This window comes from Eurosta solidaginis, chromosome X, assembly GCF_040869045.1.
Source record: "Eurosta solidaginis isolate ZX-2024a chromosome X, ASM4086904v1, whole genome shotgun sequence".
NCBI lineage: Eukaryota > Metazoa > Arthropoda > Insecta > Diptera > Tephritidae > Eurosta > Eurosta solidaginis.
Window position 1 is genome coordinate 41,562,699 of NC_090324.1, and position 18,632 is coordinate 41,581,330.

General features: G+C 41.7%; 1 pseudogene; it reads left to right on the forward strand.

Annotated features, from left to right (window-relative positions):
• The first annotated feature begins 7,579 nt into the window (after window positions 1-7,579).
• Window positions 7,580-9,260, forward strand: LOC137234872 (integrator complex subunit 2-like; annotated as a pseudogene).
• The last annotated feature ends 9,372 nt before the right edge of the window (window positions 9,261-18,632 follow it).

Consider the following 18,632-nt stretch of genomic DNA (forward strand, 5'->3'; position numbering starts at 1 on the left):
GAGTATAATAATAAACACTGCCAAAGATATAATATATCACCCGAAAAATATAAGCATCATCAAAAAAATACTTCAAAACAACGAGTTTCCGATCCACCCTATTAATATTTATATCCAACAATTTTACGCTACGAATAAAAACAAAAACAAAACATGAACAAAATATATAAGACTGCCGTATTTGTACCTGGTTTGTCTAACCGAATAAAACATTCAAACATGTATGACAAAGAACAATTTCAAATCGCGTTCCAGTATAAAAATACCCTACAACAAATATACAGCAATACAAAAAGCAAAATCGAAAAATACGAGAAATCCGACGTAATATACAAAACTAAATGTAATGGCGACGGGTCCCACGTATGCAACAAAGTATATGTGGGTACTATTAAATCAAAACTAAAGACAAGGATTTCCGCTCACAAATCGAACATAAAAAATCGCGACCACTCTAACGACAACAGAATGGCTTTATCGCAACATTTCAAGACCACGGGACACTCTCCGGACTTAGAGAATGTTACGATATTGCAAGAAGAAAAACAATATTCCAAGCGGTACACTCTCGAAATGCTACATATTATCAATACACCTAATGACATACGCATGAATTTTAAGAGCGACACCGACAACATCGCTCACGCATACAGACATTTGGGAATGAAGGGAAGTTAGCAACAATAATGCTGAGGGTTTCCAATAAGTTAATATATACGTTGTGGTTAGCAGATATTTTGTTTATTATTACTGTTTATTATTTGTATACATCTTTGTTTTCTGTTTATGATATTCTGAGTTCTCCACTGAAATTTTAAATTAGTCGACAATGTGCATTCACAAGTGTAAGTGTTAGATTATGTTTGTGCATTTATGGTTTTTATAGAAAAATGTATTTTTTACAGCCCTGAAGATGATCTCTAATTGAAATCGAAATATCGACAAAATAAATAAATGCAACATATATGGTATAATTAATTGCATTTTTTATTACTAATATATATGTGTGGCCTAGAGCTCGGAAATTCTTCTTGGTAGAATTAATTTTTAAAAATAGAATACTTATGCATTCTCCAAATGCATAAGCATTCTAAAATAAGGAAGATGTAGTGTAAATAGCCAACAATTTAATCCCAAATATTTAAATCAGTCTAATATGCTACCCTGCTACAAAAATAGTCTAAATGTTCATCAACTCATAAATATGCATTTGATAATTAATGCTGACATAGCCATTAATACAGGTGTGTGTACAAAACACAACCAAACAAATTTGAATTCTAGCAAATTTGCAAGCATTGCATTTCCCATAGAAGTCGCAGCTCAACACAGTAGGTACATATTTTGTGTCGAGTTGTATGTAGGTATGTAAGTATGTATGCTTAAGGTAGATATGCATGTGAGTATGTATGCTTAAATGTAAATATGTATGTAAGAATATGTTTAGTAGGCCGGGTCGATTTGTGGGGAGGCAAAAAAATCTCCCATTGCTCTGCGAAAATCATATTCTAGGGATCAAAATAAGAAACTTTTCCGAAGGAACCATACCTCTAAAACGAATTCTGATGTCCCCCCTTTGGGTCGTAGGGGCCAATTTTGAAAAATTCCACTTTGAAATGCCTATGTTTTTTCTTTTTGGAGTTTATTTTTCCCTTTAGAAATTTATTTAGTCAGAACATATGTAAATGAAAAAATGAATTTAACTTAGTAATAGAAAAGAAATTAAAAAAAAATTATTAGAAATTAGCGTTTTTACTACCCTCTTTTAAAACCAAGGCATCACTGTGATGCATTTGCATGTCTTAATAGTTGTGTGGGTTTTTTATTCAGCCGTTTTAAAAAATAAAGGTATCACTGTGACACAATTGCAGATCGTAGAATTGCTTGTGTTGTTTTTTTAAGCCACCACAAGACACAGCAGGTAGAATTGAAATTGCCCCTACCCAAAAGTTCGACCCAAAGGGGGGATATCAGAATTCGTTTTAGAGGTATGTTTCCTTCGGCAAAGTTTCTTATTTTCATCCCTAGAATAAGATTTTCACAGAACAAACAGCGATTTTTAAATCGGCCCGCCCTAATGTTTAGAATAATTTAATATAAATAAGCTCAAATATTTGAATAAAGATTCACTCATTAAGGTCACAGCTATTTTTATTGCATTTTAATCTTTTATAAAATTTCCTATACCCAATATAGAAAATATACTAGAGAAATTGGGAAGAGCCCAATATTTCACAACACTAGATCTTGCCAAGGGTTTCCACCAGATCCACAAGTAAGCATAAAGCAATTGGATCAAACGTAAATACAAAAACCCAGGAGTGTTTTCAATCAAGGGAAGGGGGAGTTACGTCACACTGTCATTCCACTCCAAAAGAAAACAGAATTGAGGTGGACTGGTCAGCGTAACTTAACGCCCGACAAAATAAGTGTCGTTGCACTTATTTCATTGCAAGTTATTTGGCACATTGCTTGCGAAATGAGGTAGAGCAGTGACATTTACGAAAACAATATAATGTAGTAATGAGATATATTTCGTTGATTGACTATTGCCAATAAGTATAATGAGTAGACATACAAATATGATAAATAGCTGTAAGAACATTATTGTAAACATGATTATATTGATATACTTCATTGAATAAAGACGCGTTTTTTTGAATGCTAAAAATATATTTTTGGCAGGTCTTTGTTGTTTTCAACAGCAAACATCACAAACAGTTATGATCAAGGTTTCGGATCGAGTCCCGAAATTATAGAGTCCCGAAATGAAAAATTCAGCTCTTTCCACGGCCCTAGCCCAACGAGAAAAAATCCATACATATTCTCACTTTACAAACTCACAACACCAGCCATCACCTGACAAAAAACCATACGACAGGGTTGCACGGAACATTTCGCATCTGCCCGTATAGAACCCGTCGCGTAGCAAGCCTCGCCAATCTAACAAGGCTGGTCAGAAATCTTCACCGATTCGAATTCTTTTTGATTTTAATAATCCTGCCACATGCAAGGCCTTTTTTAACGAAAGAAAAGACCCATTAAACTAGGTTATCATACAAAATAACGCCGTAACTCTGAAAAAGGCGGCAACAGAGAAAGATAGACCTCCCCCTATCAACAAATGACCACCCGCCCCCTGCACTTTGAAAATGACTCGGCCCAGTCAAACATATTGAACTTTTTCAGGAAAATGAGTCGTTTCGCCGCTATGCAACGAAATGCTGCCACGAACGCAATGCGCTATAAGCTGGAATGCCGCGCCTGTTTTAAGCAACATCCCATACGCCTGTGCCCCATCTTTCGGGCCAAAAAGCCCGAGGAGCGTCTTTACTTAGCGATCCGCGGTAGCTATTGCGGATATTGCTTGGCTCTAGACCACCGCTCTAACGCGTGCCCAAGCCAAGGGTGATGTAAACAATGCGGCGAAAACATCACACAATGCTACACATCTCCTCGATTGACAAGGAGTAGCAGCTACTCATCGAGGCACGCTCCATGGAGCGTCCAGGTCGAAGAGGAGCTAGAATCCCCTCGAGAGCGGATAGACGACTCCATCTCATTGTATGCGTCAGACACTGAAACGGAAACTGGGCCTCTTCGTCCAGCTCGAAATCAAAATGTCCACCGAACCGGAGCGGAGACTCGGTCTCTTCGCCCGAACACAACACCAGAAACAAAGTCATTTCGACCTCTATTGCAGCATGAGAGGAAGCGGCTCCAACGCGGACCAGCTACAACCCAGCGCCATACACGCAACCGCCGAGCGGAGACCCGGTCTCTTCGCATGCAACCCACGAATCACCAACGGAGCCGACACTTGTGCGCCCGCAGAGCGGAGACAAGGCCTCTCCGCCTGCAACACTACACCCATCATCATCCGCAGGACCGCCGCAACGGATTCGGATCGTTGCAACTCTCCGCAGTATCCACCTTCCGAGCAGGGCTCATAGTCATGCATTCAGCCGCCACCGCCACAATGACATCTACGGTAGCAATCACCCCAACAGCGGTTGTAAAATAGAGGCGTGCGAATACACCTCGTTCGCGCATTAATTGACGGATGTTCCCCCACCACAGTCATCACGGCTGTGCTCGCTCAGGAGCTCCAACTCCCTACCAGCAACATTGGCGGGCAGCCAGGATGCCTGCTACGTATCCGAGGAAGACACGGACAGAACAAAAGGATTGCACCCATGCCGCGGTCGTATCCAACTTTCGGCGAATGACCTCACGACCAGTATCGACAGCGCCATCGCAGTTCCGTACGCACACCTCCGTCTGGCGGATCCGCAATTCTATTCATCCGCTCCGATTCGCCTCGTCCTAGGAAGAGACGTATATGTGGAGATAATACTGCCAGGTATTCTGCCCACCACGGTTGGCCCTTTGCTAGCTCAGAGAACAATCTTCGGTTGGGTACTATCGGGCACAACCAAGGCCTAACATTAAAATGTTCGGCAACGACCGAAACACCATATGTATATTTTTATCGCCTTATTAAAGTCCTCGGCACCTACCGAAGTACATGAATTTTCGCACTTTCGTTATTTTTTACTGAATTTTTTTTATACAAAATTCTTTGTTTGTCCATTTCTAATAAATTTGTAATAAACGGAACAAATATCAACACATAAATCTTCTGACTTATTTTATCAGTCCCTACTGTTCGGCCGGTGTGCGTCTAATCCTGGAGAGGTGGGTGCACCGGGTCGTTCTCAAAGAACGGGTGTGTTTGAAAATAAATAGGAGAAGACGAGATTTCTCGTTATAATAAAGCTGTTATTTTTATTGATAGATATTAAATATACAGGAATTAATATTACCTTTGATAAACGGCAGAGATCGCTAGCGGCAGATGTGAACAGGTTGGCTGTTGAAATCAAGAGACCGGTTGTATAGCAAGCTACAACCGATGACCCGCAAAATCCTCCGTTTTGGAGGGGAAAGGCACCCACACATTAACCCCGACATGCATATGCATGAGTGCTGACAAAAAGCACACATACACGTGCATGTACATGCATGCACATGCATGAGGGTGATGGTGTGGGTGGTTATAAATTAATTCGAGTATCGAGTATCGATCTGCAGAGTTGCATTGGGGGGGGTCGCAATCAGATGCGGAAAAGTTAGGCATCCTGCCTAAACATGCCGGCCCCCCTTGCGATACGCAACATCGTTTTCCGCCAATGACCTCCGCTGAAACGCGAAAAATTATTATAAGACTTACACACTAAACTTAATCTAAGTGAAGAGTTCGTCTGCGACGCAACATGGCCGGGAATCCCTTTCGACTTGCTTAGCATGCCACCTGAGCTAAGATGAAAGAATTAGCGGTTATGAACAGTGAAGTGAATATTTCTTGCCATTGAATTATACATAATTCTTAAATATAGAAATTCAGAATGTAATATGTGAATTGTCGATGGCCAGTAAGGCTGGGCGAAGAGGCCGAGGTCTCCGTTCCAGAGTGGCACCATTGTTTGTTATTCTTTGGTTTTTTTTTTCGGTCCGGATGGAGAGGCCAAGGTCTCCATTCCAGATTTGCGGTTTTTTTTGTTGGTTGGACGAAGAGGCAGACGTCTCCGTTCCAGACTCGAGGGTTTTCTGGGCTGAACGAAGAGGCCGAGGTCTCCGTTCCAGCGTATAACGTGGTCGTCTCGCTCTCAGGGCGACTGTGGCATTTTATGGATGTGCCAGGGCGAGTGGCCGTGAGGTTAGTTGGGTGATGCGCGTTTTCGCTGCAGCGCATGTATTTCGTCAGTTGTGTATTATATTATTACCCTACAAAACCTACCCACGCCCATGCAAATGTGACTACGAATATAACCTATCAACGTAAAATGACTAGTCAACTGACGTGGAGTGACGAGAGCGTTTTTGCAAAGTAGTTAGTGCTGTGATTTCGAGCAGCTTATGTATTTCAACAAAACCAGCAAGATTGCGGTGTGTGGGAGGTTGGAGCGGACGTGATTCCAAGCCACCCGCGCAAAATTATTTGGTTTAAAACGAACCGGAGAGGTTGACGACGGTATTGATTTAATTTTGTGCTACAGCTCATGACGAATAGCGCAAATCGTAATTAAATTGGAAAGTGTACCAACTGCCGGTGCTTGCATGCAGATTGGCGATGCGTTCTCAACGACGCGTTCTCTCTGCACGTACCATTTTGAGATTGCATGCAACCCTGTTGTGTATTACTTGGTTAGCTGACAGCTGGTATGGTGAATTTGTGGTGTGCGAGTATATATATACATATGTGTTGGCTTGCCCTTGAAAAAAAACTAGGTCACTGGGGCAGTAGCACACTAGGCCGGTAGAAAAAGTTGACTTTTTCCAATTTCGGGATTTTGTCGTGTCGGGCTTCTTTTCTTGCGGGACTCGGGTTGTTTTTGCATCGAGCCCTTATAATGACCTTTTGTGATATTTGTTGTTGAAAAACAACAAGTCCTACCCCCCGCCAAAAAGCAGACAGTACCGACGGCAAAAAAATCAGAAATCAAAAAGAAAAAAAATTTTTTTTTTTTTTGTTTGTAAATGAGAGCAATTAATTTTGAAGGAGATGTTTGCCTGTATTTTTTTTTGTGCGTAAGCATGTTTAGTGACTGCCCGGGTCAAAAAAGCCGATCCCGATTTTGTTTCTTTTGCGGGTTTTCGGTACCAGTGTGCGTCACTTGATGCAGCACTAATATGATATGCCGAACCAAGTAGGAATACATACATACATATGTACATATGTTGGTTACAAATATGCCAACGGTAGAAAACAACAGACAGATGAACATTCATACCCGTATAGAGAGTGCAAATTTCAAATGAATTGAAACAAACGGTAAATAAATCATTCGATTTATTTCGCCGTTTCTTTCTTCATCTGATTTTACGCGAGGCTGGAGTATGCATTGACTAAAGACTAGGTAAGTACATGGTAAATTTTTGAATTAATTTTATTCCAATAAATATGTTTCTGTTATTTCAGGTTATTAATGCATCTTCTTTTCTTTCTCAGGTGACTGGTGATGGAGATCAGGAGAGCTGATGGGTTTGATGTATCGTTCCATTTTAATAATTTTACAAATTTTCTAATTTCTTTTCATTGTTATTTATTTTATATTTTCAGGTACCCTGCCACACCTTGGGTGGTTTGCTGGCACCACCTGAGTGAAGGACTCGATTTCGGGAGGGTGGTAAATCAAAAAATGGTATGAATTCGCCATGCCACACACAATTTCCTACTGATCACTGTCCAATATACAAGTGCACATTTCTTCAGCATGCATTTTGTCTACGGGGAGTTAGCTAATGAATCTAATGATCCTAAAATGATAGACCAAAATACCCCATGAGTGGATACCGATTAGTACCCGCCCAATCAATTGGGTACAAAAACACATACATGCTGGCGCTTATCCGCGTGATTTGTTATCACAAATGTTGCCTTCCCATACCCAACCACTAGCGCCCGGTGTAAACGATATGCTGTTGTGGCGCATATTGGCACGTCGTCAAAAAATATGTTACATTAGCACATTTGAGAATGCACAAGATATCAAAAACTTCCTCTAAATAAATTCCGTCATCTATGTTAAAACTTTGTCTTTAATTTCCTGAAGACTTGATTGCATTCTTGACGGGTATGCTGTTGGGCAATGATCAAAATGTTCGCACATGGTTTGCTATTTATATACGTAAAAGCCAAAAAAGAAAAAGCGATGCTTTGAATTTAGTACGAGTCGAACTCCTACAACAATTACAAAAAAAATGTACAGAAGTCTCTCAATCCAAGCAGTGATGAACATTATACTGTGCAAGGTGTGGTGTTAATGCGTTTGTATTGTGCTCTTCGGGGAATAGCTGGGCTCAAGTTTAACGATGACGAAGTTAGCATTTTATCACAACTGGTAACTAGCCGACCACAGCCTACACAATCAGGAGTTCGGTTTGTTTCGTTGGCACTTTGTATGCTAATTGCTTGTACATCTCTTGTATCTACAACAGCTTTCGAAAACAAATCAGTTGAATGGTTACAATGGATTATAAAAGAAGACAAATTTTTTGGTAAAAAATCAGATACATCGGCATCGCTAGGCGAAATGCTACTTTTACTCGCAATACACTTTCATGGCAATCAAATTACAGCTATAAGCGAGTTGGTCTGTTCAACATTGGCTATGAAAATTCCAATACGCCCAAATAGTACCAATCGCATAAAACAAGTTTTTACCCAAGATTTATTTACCGAGCAGGTGGTTGCGTCTCACGCAGTTCGTGTTCCGGTTACGCCAAACTTAAATGCTAATATTTCTGGATATCTTTCGGTGCATTGTATACACCAGTTATTGAAATCTCGCGCATTTTTGAAGCACAAAGTTCCCATTAAATCATGGATTCACAAACAAATTTGTAATGCTATTCGACCGATGCATCCTGTAATGCCAGCATTAATTGATGTATACGTTAACACATTAATAGTACCAAATCCTTTGGGAAAAATTAATGTTGACCACATGCATAAACTATTTTCCGAAAATGACATATTATACATTTTTGAGTCATCGAAAGAAGTTACATTTGATGGTAGTAGCGTTTTTGGCGCATCACAAATACTTGCCTCTGGAGCATCTACTACAGAAATAGATGAAACAATGAGAATAAAAATTAGTTGTCCTTTAACAGCACAATTGCTTATTTTATATTATTTGGTACTTTATGAAGATACTCGTCTCTCTAATACCCATAATCAAAACATGGCTTTAAGAAAAGTGAAGGAATATTCAAATAGCTTCTTGGCTGAACTTCCAATGAAAAACTTGTTGCAAAAAGCAGAACAATATCAAAACGATTATGCTGGGTTATTTCATCCCTTACTTCGTTTGATTATATCAAACTATCCCCCTCTAAGCATGGTCGATGACTGGATGGAAGGGCATTATACATCAATGTCGGTAACATCAAATTTGATGATAAAAAAAACAATCAAAAAAAAGAAAGATTGTGTTGACTGGTGCTGGTGTTTCGGTGTCGTGGGTGTACCAGATTTTCGTTCAATCGATGGTATTTATAGTCGGTTAGTAAAAGATTTTCCTAGTTTACCTGATCCTCAAGCTATGTTCGATATCAATTACTTTCCACGCGAGCCAAGACCATTCTCTTTTTTTTTTTTATTTGCGCGTAATCTATCTCCTGGACAATTTAAGCCATCGCCAGATCATCGTTTTATAAAGTTGTATGAGAACAAAACAGAATTTTCTGCGTAATTATACACAATATTGACACACTTGGACAGGTAGCTGGCAATAAAAAATGTCAGAATATCATGGATCATTTTCAACTGCTTCCTGTACCAATAGCAAAGTCAAATGTACTAGAGACGCGTGGTGTCCAATCACGTAACGCAAAGTGGATTATACCTGAAACGTATGGAGAGAGTCCACCGCCGGGTAGAGCAATACATCGGTTAGGTGGGTGGGCAGCGCAATATGTAATACAGCAGAATCTTCTATATTACGCCCTTGGTATTAACTATCGATGTCTATAGGTGGAGTATTAATTTACAGATTTTTTCTTTAATTGTGGTGGGTCAATCTATAATCTCGACTTGGACGCAATGAAACAGATGCATAACTGACCTACATGTCGCAATCAAAAACTCAAGACCCATCCAGTGGGCAGTAACGCATATGTGTAAAGAAAGGGAAAAAGGTCGGCCAACACTCGAGCGGTTAATCAAAACTTACTTGAATTTCAATTAGGTAAAATATCTTTTCTTTAGTAAATATCTTGCCATTACCTGTCTTCTTATTACTTATTTTTCACGCAGAACTATTACTAAACATTTTGTGATATGGCGAGTACCTTACACCGAAATATACTGGATTGCTGGTTGGCAGGAATGCGAGGGATTCCTAAACGTTTATTTGCGCAGTACCTTCCTGTTTCGGAAAATACTCTTCATTACGCAGTGAATATAGTATGTGAGTACATTTTTAGTATTTAGAAAAATTAACCCATGCCTGTACAGATATCCCCCCGCCGATAAATTGTTCGGCGTGAACGCTAATATTCCTCACATGGACAAAGCATACGTTTAGCTCAATATCCGTGCGTTTATATTTATTACCAATGTGGCTCGTACTGCGTTTGTATAGTAAAAGTCTGAAAGTTCCATCATATGTTTTGGTTATAAGTGCCTTTACATCGTATCGTATACACTCGACATACATATTTTGTCCGACTATTTATTGCTCCCGCTTCTATACTATTCTTATATGCCGCTCTCACTTTGTTCTTGGATCGTTTTGGGGGGTCATCGGTAGTTCATGCTTTTGCCTAGCATGAATTTGGGTGATGCGCAGACTCCGATACCGGTAGTGATTTGTGGTTGTTTCCAGTTACGGTTGGGTGCCCCATTCTTACTCGTATGCCCTTGAGAATACTAAAAGGGGAAGTGTGAACTGGGGACGTGTTTTCGAACAAAAAATGGGCTTTTAATTACAGATTCCTGCCTCGCATATTATTCGAAACCAAGATATTTCACGGCTCCTTACTCTTGGCACACTCACTTTGACTGGGTTGGTTCGCGAAGCCAATCGTGAAACCTATTCTTTTCTCCGAACTACGTGCGTTGCGTGGATTACAAGGCCAGCTACAGTCACTAAGTCCTTTAAAATATCATGATGTTGAAAGCAAAACCCAAAGAAATGAGCAAATAATCGAAGACAGATGTACAGAAAAATTACCGGACAATCTTATACCGTTTTCACACAGAAGCCTAATCGAATCACAATTCCGTTCGATGAAACAATTAAGTTTCTCTTTTCGCACAGGACATTTTTCTTCATTAAGCGAACATCTGTCAGCAGCCCCCCAAAAAATACTTCGTTTTTGCAAAGAATAGTTAAAATGCATGCGCAACCACCCCCATATGTTGCACCTACCCAAATATTGGCCTATTTTCGAAAAAACCATGTTAACTTTTGCAGCAACTGCAGCGAAAATCAAACATTGAACCACTTTGTGGTTTGCTAGTTTTCATAAACTATTGAAAATGATGCACGTTTGCTTGTCATTTGTTACATTGACAATAGAATTCGAATCACCAAGCAAACCGGCTGGATTTTCACTAGATGAGGCATTCAATACAGGATAATTAGGAATTTGTACCTTTTATGGAAGATTGAGTTTGATATAATCTAGAAATATTTATTCAGCAGCCGCAGTGAATTGACAAAAAAACAAAAAACAAAGAAAATGGCTTATTGGGTAGAACTTTATATTCCTACTTTTACTTTGACAGAGGTGTTAAGCTTGTGTGCGGTCCTATTACACAGGAAGTATTCACCTTTTTCTTCTGGCATTTCGGAAAGCTCTTTTCCGTTAAGTATTCCAGATAACCCGTTAATTTAGAATATTCGAATTGACATAATTCAGATTTCTCAAAATACAAAAAATTTAACACCGCTAATGTCTGGGCAGATGGGTTTTTTCTCATCTGCTTTAGGCGTGCGAGAGGCCTCGTTGCGCGCCAACGAGTGCAAAGATTCTCGGTGGCAAACGGGTTCTGGTATACTCGCTCGGGGGAGCGAGTGACTTTGGGTGTGATTTTGTAATTTCTTCAAAAATAAGTGTTTTGTGGCAGATCGGTTCGCCCTTCTGCGTTAGGCTTTTATGATGTCCTCGTTATGGGATAACGAGTGAATGGGATGGTTTCTGGTGTCCTCGTTATGGGAGAACGAGTGAATTTGGGTTTGCTTTGGAAGCTTAAGGGTAGAATGGGCTGAGTCCATCTAGGTTCTGTGGCAGATAGAGGATCTGCGTTAGGTTAGGGTAGATTTTTTGAAAAGAGGGATGGGGAGGAAAGGAGGGATTGTTAAGAGGAGCCCGTGGTCCTCTCACAATCGATCTCCGTAGGGAGAAGGATCAGTTTGACCAAAGGTCGTCTGATTTGACCCTTCTCGGTCATGAGGTCGACTACACGTACTTGGTTATCTTCGCCGGGGTGTACATTGACGACTCGTCCTAACCTCCATTCGTTGGGAGATAAGTTGTCCTCTTTGAGGACGGCGAGATCTCCCACTTGTATGTTTTCTTTGTGATGCTTCCACTTCACTCGTTTTTGAAGTTCGGATAGATATTCCGCCTTCCATCGCTTGCAGAAAGTATGATGGAGGGCTTTGAGTTTCTGCCACCGATTTATCATCGAGGCAGAGCTTTCACTAGCCTCTGGTTCTGGCGGAGCCAGTAGGTGGCTACCCGTTAGGAAATGTCCTGGGGTTAGTGGTTCCAGATCCGTTGGGTCATTCGACCCTGGACTAAGTGGGCGCGAGTTGAGGCACGCCTCAATCCTGCACAAAAGGGTTTGGAACTCCTCCATGGTGTACTTATGGGGAGACGCGATCTTTTTGAAGTGGCTTTTGAAGCTCTTCACTCCCGCCTCCCACAAGCCGCCCATATGTGGAGCAGCGGCGGGAATAAAATGCCAGCTTAATGCTTGATGATTGTACTTTGAGACTGTTTTGTCTCGGCTTTCTGCCAGGAAGGCTTTAAACTCGGATCGTAAAGATCTTGACGCTCCGACAAAGTTTGTACCATTGTCGGAGTAGATGTTTTCGGACATCCTCTTCTCGCGATAAAACGCGCAAAGGCTGCGAGAAAGCATGGAGTACTAAGGTCACTAGTGGCTTCTACGTGGATGGCCTTAGTGGAGAAACAGACAAAAAGGCATACGTAGCCTTTTGACATTCGACATCCCCTACCGCGGTAGCTTTTGATGTCGAAAGGCCCCGCAAAGTCTACCCCGGTATTGGTGAACGCGCGGGTAAAAGTAGTCCGTTCGCAGGGAAGGGTACCCATAAGTTGGGACTGCGCCTGTTTTCGGTGAATAGTGCAGGTTTTGCAATTATGAATGGTTGCCCTAATCATGGTTTTGATGTTAGGTATCCAGTATTGGGTGCGTATCAGACGCAACATGAGTTGGTTTTCCCCATGCAGACTTTGTTGATGAAACATTAGGACTGTCAGACGGGATAACCGACAGTTGTATGGGAGGAGGATTGGGTGGCGTTCATTAAAAGCTAAGTCCTTTGACGCCCCGAGTCGCCCTCCTTCCCGAATGATGCCATGTTGGTCTAGATAGGGATTAAGTGAGAGTATTGCACTTTTCCCTGCAATTGGTTTTCCGGCCTTTAGATCACTATATTCGGAACTATAGTGTTGTTTCTGATAGATTTTAATTAAGAGTTGGGTTACTGATTTGATCTCATCAGGAGAGATTAAAGGTGACTCGACCTGAAATGATTTTTTTGTTTTGGGGTGAGTTCTTCGGTAGAACCTCATTACGTATGAGAGCACCCGTAAAGCCCTAGGTAGGTCTGAAAAGTGTTGAAGAACATCGATAGTATTTACTGTTGTTGTTGCGCAGGTCTTCGCCCTCTTTTCCTCTACGGAGGTGATGTAGTCACTTTCTTGTGCTGGCCATTGGGAAGTGTCTTCTTGCAGCCAAGAAGGTCCCTGCCACCACAACGAATTGTTGACCAATTCAGACGCAGGTAATCCTCTGCTACCCAAATCTGCTGGGTTAGATTCTGAGTTTACATGCAACCAGTCCTTATTTCCGACCATGTCGATGATCTTGGTGATCCGATGTGCGACGAAAGTGGACCAAGAACAGGGCGGTTTCCTTATCCAGGCGAGGACGATAGTTGAATCCGTCCAAAGGTGCACTTTCACTGGTCCCAACTTGAGGTTCCTGAAAATTGATTCGGTGATTTCCGCTAACAGCACGGCTCTGCAAAGTTCCAAACGTGGAAGAGAAAGAGTTTTCACTGGGGCTACTCGAGTTTTGGCTAGAAGCAGGTTTGTCCAGATGTTATTATCCGTTTTTACGCGCATGTAAACGGCTGCTGCATAAGCCTTCTCGGATGCGTCACAAAATCCATGGATCTCGATGTCGGTTCCTGGAGAAAAGTTGACCCATCGAGGTATCCTGATTTTATCGATTTCATGGTATTGGTCGGTGAAGGTTTTCCATCGTTCTAGCGTACTGCTCGATACTGGGTCGTCCCAAGCGGTGCCTTCTAACCAAATACTCTGCATGAGTATTTTTTCCACAATGACCATCGGCGCAAGCCAGCCTAAAGGGTCGAAAAGTTTGGCTATAGCGGATAGGACTGCTCGTTTGGTGATGTTTTCGCCATTTTCCAGGGTTCCTGCCTTGAAATAAAATACGTCTGAGTGAGCGTTCCATCGTATTCCCAGGGCTTTTACCGAACTAGCTTCTTCGAACGCTAAGAAATCCTCGCTGAGCAAATCCGTTTTGGGGATGTCCTTTAGAATTTCCTTACAGTTTGAAGTCCACTTGCGTAATGGAAAGCCAGCTGAGTGTAAGGCTTCGCGAATCTCGTTTCTTGCTTTGATGGTTGACGCCATTGTGTGTCCTCCAGATAAAACATCATCTACGTACATACTCTCTCTTAGTATGCTAGCCGCTGTAGGGTGTGAATTTGACACGTCGTCTGCCAGTTGTAGGAGCGTTCTTATCGCGAGATATGGAGCGCAATTCACTCCGAAGGTAACCGTCTTTAATTCATAAAGACTAATAGGGTCATTCGGGGACGTGCGATGCACAATACGTTGAAATTTGGTGTGATTTTCGTTCACCCAAATTTGTCGATACATCTTTTCGATGTCGCTATTGAAGACGAAACGGTATAGTCTCCACCGTAAGATAAGGATGGGTAGATCGGCTTGTAGAACTGGGCCTGGGAGGAGAATATCGTTTAGGCTATTACCGTTAGCCGTAGGGCTCGAGGCATTAAATACTACGCGTACCTTTGTAGTGGTACTTTCTGCTTTAATAACGGCGTGGTGGGGCAGGAAGTAATGATCCGAATCGTCGGATGGGATATTCTTTTTTAATTTTCTCATATGTCCAAGCGTTTCGTATTCTGACAACACTCGAACATATTCTTTTCCTAAATCTGGGTTTTTTATTAGCCGCCCCTCATTCCGGAAGAATTGAGAGCATGCACGCTTCAGGGATGGTCCTAAGTTAATATTGTTAAGGTAATCCTGCCGGAATGGTAGTGACACGGTGTACCTTCCATTCTCACTTCGCTGCGTTGTTTCTTTAAATAGTTGTTAGCAGTACCTTTCATCCTCATTTAATATTTTATTTTTGGGTACATTTTCTACCTCCCAGAAAGCTTTGAGTTGGTTGTCTAACGCAACCTCGTTGTAGAAAGACATAATGCTCTTCGTTGGATTCGGTGATTCGATACGACCGGTTAGTATCCAACCGAACACTGTCTCTTGGGCTAAGAGTGTGTTTAACACATTCTTCTTTATACCGCTCATTATAATTTGGGGATATATGTCTCCGCCAAGTATGAGGTCTACGTCTTCGTTGACGTAGAACCTCTTGTCTGCCAAAACTAAGTCTGGGAATGCCTGCATAGTCATTGCGTTGATATGGCAGGATGGAAGATTCCCAGTGAGTTTCATTAGAACTAGTACGGGTGTAGTCAGGCTGAAGCAGGGATCCACTGGTGAACGTAGTTCGATGTTGGATGCTTCTTTCACCTGAGCTGACACCGCATTTGTGATGCCTGAAACATGGGCATGCATTTTCCTCGCTGGCAAATTGATTCTGCGTTTCAGTCTTTCAGTTATAAAGGAACATTCAGACCCAGAATCAATTAATGCCCGCGCGGAGAAGTCGGTACCATTATGGTGAGTGTGTACGCGAAGATTTCCTAATAGCACACCTGTGCTGGAATTGGCATGGCAGGATTTGACATTCTGGTTCGTAGAAGAAGGTGGTTGTCCCGATTCCTGTCTTTTCCGTGCCTGTACCGAAGTTGATGTGGTATTATCCGCATCTTTGAACGGGTTGCGCACCGCTGGTTGCTGAAGCGTGTCCGCATGCAGGAGCGTGTGGTGACGAGAGTGGCATTTAGAACAGTTGTATGAACTGGTGCACCTCGTCACTGTGTGTCCTGGGGATAAACAATTCAGGCAGCCATTCGTGGATTTGACGAATTTAATCCTCTCTACCGGGTTTAAATCGCAAAAACGTGAACAGTTGCGTAATCTGTGCTCCGTAGATTTGCACATTTTACACATTGATTTTGTTGTTTGCTTGGTTACTTTGGTTTGAAAAGCACCAAGTCTTTTTGTAGGGATTTCCGTCGACTGGCGCGACGTGTTTGATTTTTGCACTTTAGAAGTGGCATTCCCTGTAAAACCAGACACGGTTTCAAGTGTCTGGAAACGATTTGACAAGAATTTGTCCATATCCTCCCACTTGAATATGTCCGTCTTGTGGTCAATGCTCTGCTCCCATAGGTAATTTTGTCGAACATAAATAGGTAATAATCGCATCCCAATTTGAAACATCGATCTGATGTGTTTTTAGAGATGCCAAGCAATTATTTATGTCGCGCTGTAAGGTTTTGATAGAGCTGCCGCACTCGCTATCTATCTTTTTTAAATTAAACAAAATTTGTAGTTGTGAGTTCACGAGAATCCGTTTATTCTCGTATCTCTCACATAGGTTTTTCCAGGCTGTTTCGAAGCCTTCATTTGTCAAAGGACATTTCTTGACAATGTCCTTTGCCTCACCTTGGGTTTTTGGTTAAGGTGGAATAACTTTTCTACCGGGTTTAAGCGACTGTTATTTTTATAGATGGCCGTGAACAGGTCACGAAACGTTGGCCAAGATAGGTAGTCGCCCTTGAATACCTCAGTATCGCAAGCTGGCAGGCGGATACTGTGTTCGCGCGCGCGTTCTCCCACAGGTTTGACTGCCCTATCTTTTTCCTCCTTCAATTTGGCTTGAAGTTCAGCCATGTTTGACATGCATCTCAGGAATACGGCATATGCCGCTTTATGCTTGATCTTGACCGCTGCAATTTTCTTTGCGTCGAGCGTGTCAGAGCCAAGCAACTCCTCTAGGGCGTTCTCTGCTTTTTCCCACTTAGCTTGCAACTCTTTTTGCTGTATTGCAAGAGTGTGCACAGTGTGCAGAGCCGCATTGATGTCATTAAAATCGGCCTCGAATTCGATTATTCGATCGGCCAATCTAATATATGATTCCATGTTCATGGATTAAAATTTGTGATCAAATTAAAAAGGGGTTGTAAAACTGAAAAAACCTGTGCGAATCACCCAACCAACAATGATTAAAATATAGAAAAACTCTTTATTTAACGCTTTCAATTTGTTTATTTTTTCACTGACTTTGCAGCTTATTTGTGCCGAAAAGCAGGGAGAAGGGGAGAGCAGCAACAACGTCTTTTGTGGAAATAAAGGGGCACTCGCCACTTCAACGTTAAAATTTGTTATAAATAAGTGCGCGCGCTGATATAACAACTCGAAGAAAAGTGTAAAACTCAGTGAAAACTGTTGTAAAAACTGTGTCCATTGAATTAGTGAAAATTAAAGTGCTTGAAAAGAAAATGAAAATTGCCACAGGCGTATGGCGTGAGATTTTTATGTGAATGTGAGGTTATGTGCACCTCTTCCTTGTGCTGTGTCCGGAGAGCCTTACCGCTGGTGGGGGGACAGACCAGATAGTCACAAGGAATGTTAAACGATGTTAAAAAATAAATAATGAAACGCGTTTGCACTTATTTTTCTTTTTGGCACTACACAGGTTTTTACACTTTTCGCGGTCAGTTACAAGCACTTATGGCACTTCAAATGGATTTTCGCACTTTTTATTTATTATTTTTAACCAAAAAAATGTGGCAAGAAATATTGCACTTACTTTGAACTTTTTGGTGATTTGTATTCCGGTGTGGCAAGTAGCTTGTGTGCTGCAGTGGCTTCCGCTGGCTGTCGCTTGCTCAGTGTTTTTACGCTGGTATTAAATAATAGACTTTTTGTTGGTGGGCAAAATACTTTTCCTGATGAATTTTTGTGAGGAATTCTTAAAATGTGTGCGGTCAGCTATGATGCTTTGTTGTGGACTGTAATTTAGGTGCTGTTTCCAATTCCTGGTGAAGATGGACCAAATGTTCGGCCGGTGTGCGTCTAATCCTGGAGAGGTGGGCGCACCGGGTCGATCTCAAAGAACGGGTGTGTTTGAAAATAAATAGGAGAAGGCGAGATTTCTCGTTATAATAAAGCTGTTATTTTTATTGGCAGATATTAAATATACAGGAATTAATATTACCTTTGATAAACGGCAGAGATCGCTGGCGGCAGATGTGAACAGGTTGGCTGTTGAAACCAAGAGACCGGTTGTATAGCAAGCTACAACCGTTGACCCACAAAATCCTCCGTTTTGGAGGGGAAAGGCACCCACACATTAACCCCGACATGCATATGCATGAGTGCTGACAAAAAGCACACATACACGTGCATGTACATGCATGCACATGCATGAGGGTGATGGTGTGGGTGGTTATAAATTAATTCGAGTATCGAGTATCGATCTGCAGAGTTGCTTTGGGGGGGTCGCAATCAGATGCGGAAAAGTTAGGCATCCTGCCTAAACACCTACCTTTAGGTTAACCCGGCTCGTCAAACTCTAACCATGACGGGAAAAGTGGCGAATGACCAAGCCATCAGAAATCAAGCTTGGACACTATGAAAACCATTTTACGTGCCGCCAAGTCGGCGGACTG